Source organism: Hevea brasiliensis, chromosome 3, assembly GCF_030052815.1.
Source record: "Hevea brasiliensis isolate MT/VB/25A 57/8 chromosome 3, ASM3005281v1, whole genome shotgun sequence".
In the NCBI taxonomy this organism is placed as follows: Eukaryota; Viridiplantae; Streptophyta; class Magnoliopsida; order Malpighiales; family Euphorbiaceae; genus Hevea; species Hevea brasiliensis.
In genome coordinates, this window is record NC_079495.1 from 118,212,358 (window position 1) to 118,217,928 (window position 5,571).

Genomic DNA, 5,571 nt, shown 5'->3' on the forward strand with positions numbered 1-5,571 from the left:
TTTTCTTTTCTTTATTTTGTCTTATGGAAGACCCCAAAATTTCATTTAATTAATTTATTAATTATATGACTTATGGCATCATGCATGATATCATGCATGATGTCATCTTCCTACAACTTTTTAACTTTTTCATTTTTCTCTTTTTTTTTCTATTAGTTCTTTAATTTAATTCTCGATCCCGAAGTTTTCTTTTCTTCGATTTTATTTGTGATTAGGTCGAGTCGCTCTCGGTCAATTGACCAAATTGCCTCTCGGGTTCAACCGGTTTGCAATTAATTCCATATTTCTTCGGCTCACGACCTAATTATTTAACGGCTTAACAGTTCTTTTCATGATTTTCTTTTCCACTTTGTGTTCATAAGGGTCCTAAGGACCGCAACGTCACTTTTACGGTTGAAATTTGAGTTTAAAATGACTTCATGATCATTCCCGAGAAGGTCACCCATCGCTGTGACTTTCGGCTCGTTTAACTTCTTATGTTCTGTTTTTCTTACTTATACTTAACTAATTGGCAATTACTAATTATTTGTGTTTATGGCTTCTCTAGTTGTCTTAAGTATGGTTCTAATCCCCTTAATTGTCCGGACTGACTCTGGTCACCGGAACAGTGAAATATACCAGGCTATACAAATAGGGGTGTTACAAGAATAGCTTGATTTTCCTCTAGCTTAGTAACTTCAGTTTCAGCATCATGCTCTATAACATCTACCCTATAACAAGAATTCATCACAGCTGGTTCCTTGGAATGTTGGAATAAATTAAACTCTATTTCCTCTTCCTCCACCGTCAACTTTAATTTTCCATTCTTTACATCTATATTAGCTCCTGCAGTGGCTAAAATGGCCTTCCAAGCATGATGGGTATTCTTACATCCTCCTCCATCTCTAGTACAAAAAAATCCACAGGAATGAAAAACTTCCCAACTTTAAATGGCGCATTCTCTAAAATCCCAACTGGATACTTTATAGATCTGTCAGCTAACTGTAAAGAAATAGTTGTGGGCTTTAGATCTCCAACCTTCAACTTCTCACATATGGAAAGTGGCATCTAGCTAACATTAGCCCCCAAGTCACATAATGCTCTCTCAATACTTGTTTCTCCAACGTGACATGGTATGGAAAAACTTTTAGGATCTTTCAGCTTAGGTGGGAGCTTGTTCTGCAATATAGCACTGCACTCCTCAATAAGTGCAATGGTTTCATAATCTTCCAACCTTCTTTTATTTGATAGAATCTCCTTCAAAAACTTAGCATAAGAAGGCATTTGAGAAATGACATCTGTGAATGGAATGTTGATATACAACTCCTTCAAAACTTCAAGGAATTTCCCAAACTGCTTATCTATTTTTGCTTTCTAAAACCTCTGAGGAAAGGGCAATGGTGGCTTGTATGGTGCAGGAGGCACATATTTCTCTTCTATTTCCTTTGTATCTTCTTTCTCTTCATTTGCTTCCTTACTAGCTTTAGCTTTAGTTGAAGTGGATTCACTCTCACACTCATCTTTCTTTTCTTTTAACTTTACTTCAATTTCCTATTCTTCCCCCATTACCTTTCCACTTCTAAAAGTAACTGCATTATATTGCTCCCTTGTATTTTTAGGTTGGCTAGGAAGCTTCCCAAAAGCTTTACTATTTGAAGAGCTAGCTTGTTGAGCTATTTGATTCTCTAATATCTTGTTATGTGTTGCCATTTGATCCACTTAAGATGCTAATTGAGAAATCATTTCTTGTTGACTTTGATGACTTACTAGTAGAGTCTCAATCATGGCTTCCAATCTAGCTATTTTGTCTTGTTGTGCTTATTGTGGCGGAAGTTATTGTGGTTGTGGTGTAGCAAGTCCATTTTGAGGTTTAGGAATTCCAGGAGGAGGACCTCTATTCTGCTAAAAATTCTGATGTTGTTGATACCCAGAAGATTGCTGAAAATTCTAGTGTTGTCCTTGTCTACCTCCCCAAGAGAAATTAAGGTGGTTTCTCCATGCTGGATCATAAGTTACAGAAAATGGATTACCACCTGGTCTTTTATTATAGTTCCCCACATAATCCACTTACTCACTTGAAAAGTCTTGATCAAATGCAGGAAATTCAGTTGCACACTTAACATTGGCAGCTCCAACATCTATTGAATTACTTGAACCTCCAACTGAAGAGTCTGCTTTCATGCTTAGCTTGTCCATCTTCCTTGTCAAAGCATCAAACTTAGCATTAATCATATTCATGGCATCAAGCTCAAACATACCAGCTGGTTTCTTGATCTCATTCCTCTCACAACTCCACTAGTAGTTGTTATAAGCAATTTTATCTAAAGCAGAAAAAGCTTCGTCTTCAGATTTCTCCATAAGATAACCTCTAGAAGATGCATCAATTGTACTTCTAATAGCTGGTGAAACTCCATTGTAAAAGTATTGAACAAGCATCCACTTAGGAATCCCATGGTGTGGACATCTCCTTTGCAAATCCTTGTACCTCTCCCATGCTTCATACAAGCTCTCATCTTCTCTAGGTTTGAAAGAAGTCAGCTCATTTCTTAGCTTAGCTGTCTTGCTTGGTGGAAAATATTGAGCTAAAAATGCTTGAGAAAGTTCATCCCATATTGTGATAGAACCCGGTGGCAAAGAATGTAACCACTCTGTAGCTCGGTCCTTCAAAGAAAAATGAAATAATTTGAGTCGAATTGCATCATCAGAAACTCCATTTATCTTCAACATATCACTAATCTCAAGAAAGTGTGCTAGATGAACATGTGGACTTTCACTTGGACTTCCCCCAAATTGTGATTATTGTACCATCTGACACAGTGCAGGCTTCAGTTCAAAATTATTAGCTTTTACTCTTGGTCTTATGATACTTGGCATGAAATCCCCAATGTTTGGATAGGCGTAATCCTTCACAGAACGGTTGTTATTGTTGTTGGCCATCTCTTCTTGTAGTTGCTCTTGCACTTACTCTTGTGCTCTTTCTCATTGTTGTTGAGCTTTAAATTCAACTTTTCTCCTCTTAGCTTCTGCTCTTAAAGCTCTTGCTGTCTTTTCTATTTCTGGATCAATGAATAAATTGATTTATTCACTTTTTGTCCTTCTCATAAAATAAAAGTACCTGAAAAACAAAATAAATAAATTCTCAAAGTAAAATCGCAAAAAAAATTAAAAATAAAATAAAAATAAAATACCAAAATTAACCAAACAAACAATCATTCAATATCAAATCTCTAACAACGGTGCCAAAAACTTGATGTGTATGTCCGCAAGTATACGGGTCGTACCAAGTAATAGAGTGATAAGTCGAGTATCGTTCCCATGAGGATTTGATGTTTGAGTACCAAACTATGAATGAAGCGATTATTTGGGCTAATGATTGATGAATAAATGGTAAATGTAAATGAGCAAAGTAAATTGATGAATCTAATTGGAATGGGTAAAGAGCAAGCAAATAAATTCTAAATCTAGATGCAATTGAACTAAATTAATAATGGGTAATTTAAATCAAAGTCTAATTATGATAAAGATGATTCCAGAGTTGGGGGTTTATGCATAAATTAATTGGGATTTGTCTTGGGTATTCCAATTTTAAGGAAAATAGAGTTTGAAGGTGATTGATTCTAAATTCCTTTGATATCTTTTTCAAGTAAACCAAAGTGTGTTCTAAAATAACCAAACATATTTTCGTACGATATTTGATTACTTTAAAACCCATTAAGTTTTGTAACCAATCATTAATTCCTCTTAAAACCCTAGTTTATTTCTAAATCTAGGTAATTTTAAGTTCCAATTCTTGATTATCTATCAATGATCTTCACCTTTTGGTCCTTTAATCAAAGATTAACACATTACCCAATGGTTACCAACATTAGTCAAGTAACTCAAGCACACAAGGAAAGAATCAAAACTCATATTTATATAAAATATGGAAATAACCATTCCAGATCCACAAATTAATCTAAAACATATTTTCCAACTCTGAAATCCAAAGAGTTTACTTACTCATGTTGGTATTTACAAGAGAGATTGACAGAAAAGTAAACAAAAACATGATAAGGGGACTAAAAATAGAAAAACCCAGGTAGAGGGACCAAAAACTCTGAGTCTTGGAGCTTTCAAAAATGGCTGCAGCAGCTCTTATTCTGCAGAACTAATGGCGTCCTCTTCCCTTCTCCTTTTATAATTTTTCTTTTCTTTTTGTTTCTTATTCTTTTCCTCTTCTTCCTTCTTGTGGCAAAAACTAGAAAATGATGCTTTTATATGGTCCCAAAAGTTGCCCTAAAAATAGATAAGAGCCAAGAGTGGATGGGAAATGAGGTGTAAAAATATCCATGTCAGCAGAGTTATCCACGTTCTAGGCATTCTGCTTAGGGTACGGCTTACCCTAAGCAGGATCTTCAGTAATTTTCGGCCTCTGCATGCACTGCCTGCTTAAGGTTAAGCAGACCCTCAGCAAGTCTCGACAGGTTTAGGATAAAAGGAGTTTTTCTGCTTATGCTTGACTTTCAGTTTGACCTGAGTTGCACCTTAAGCACTGCCGCTTACCCTAAGCAGGATCTCAAGTAGGACCCTAGGCAAATCTCAGCAGGTTTTGGGATGAAAGCTTGAATGTGTAGGATTTAAGCTGTGCTTGACTTGTGGCTTGCCCAGGCTGAAGGTTAAGCAATATGACATACCCTGAGCAACATCATAAGCAAAGTCTCAAGCAAATTTTGGCCAACTAAATCTTCCAATGCTTGATTTCTTCAACTTTCCTCCATGCTTAAAGGACTCCAAATTTCTTCAAATCAATTCCTAATGCACTCATTGGCCCTCAATTTGCCATAAAAACCTATCAAAAAAATAACAAAATTGCAAAAATCAAATATAAAGTAACTAAAGTTAGCAAATAAGCTAAAATAAAGCTAAAAATATAAAATATACTAAAATATAAGGGCAAAATGGATGCAAAACTATCCTAAAATGCCTATATAAAATGAATGCAACAGAGTCCGCTTAGAGAAATAGAATAAAAGAACCAAAGAGGAATGACTGCAGTCTCGATGCTTGTGGAACTTTGGCTGAGGATTTCCCTTCTGTGCCAGTGTTCTACTCTTCAAGACGGCTACAGAAAATGCAAGTATGAAAAAGTGAAAACCCTTTTGAAACTCTCCAAAAAGCTTTTGCAAAAGGGTTGAACTCCAGATAGCCTCTTCTGTCATAATTTTCTGCTTTTATTTATAATAGTTGGTCTAGGGTTAGGTCTTTAGAATCCCAAAAGCATTAGGAGCTTGTTTGGAGTGTGTAAACAAGAGCTGGAATTTAGATAAGGAAATTGGTTACTGCATGGTACACTGCCCGTATGTCACTACACGGCCCAGGGCCGTGTAACTTACTGGAGCTGAATGGTTGCATTTTGCATAGGCACAGGAGTTTACACGGGTCCGTGCTAGTCACACGGGTCTGGTTACATGACCCATGTTCTTCTGTTCTTAGAAAATTCTTTAAGCCTGTGCCTAGCAAAGACTTTCACGGGTCTCCATAGCTTACACAGGTCTAATTACACGACCTGTGTACTTTTGCTTCTTCTTTGGCTCTCTGGCTTTATTCTGGCAG

At 36.4% G+C, this 5,571-nt stretch overlaps 1 non-coding gene across 1 annotated transcript; it reads left to right on the forward strand.

The window, feature by feature from the left end:
- Nucleotides 1-2,425: 2,425 nt before the first annotated feature.
- LOC131179024 (small nucleolar RNA R71) lies at nt 2,426-2,532 on the forward strand. Its single transcript, XR_009148031.1, has one exon. It is a non-coding gene; the product is annotated as a small nucleolar RNA R71 (small nucleolar RNA).
- The last annotated feature ends 3,039 nt before the right edge of the window (nt 2,533-5,571 follow it).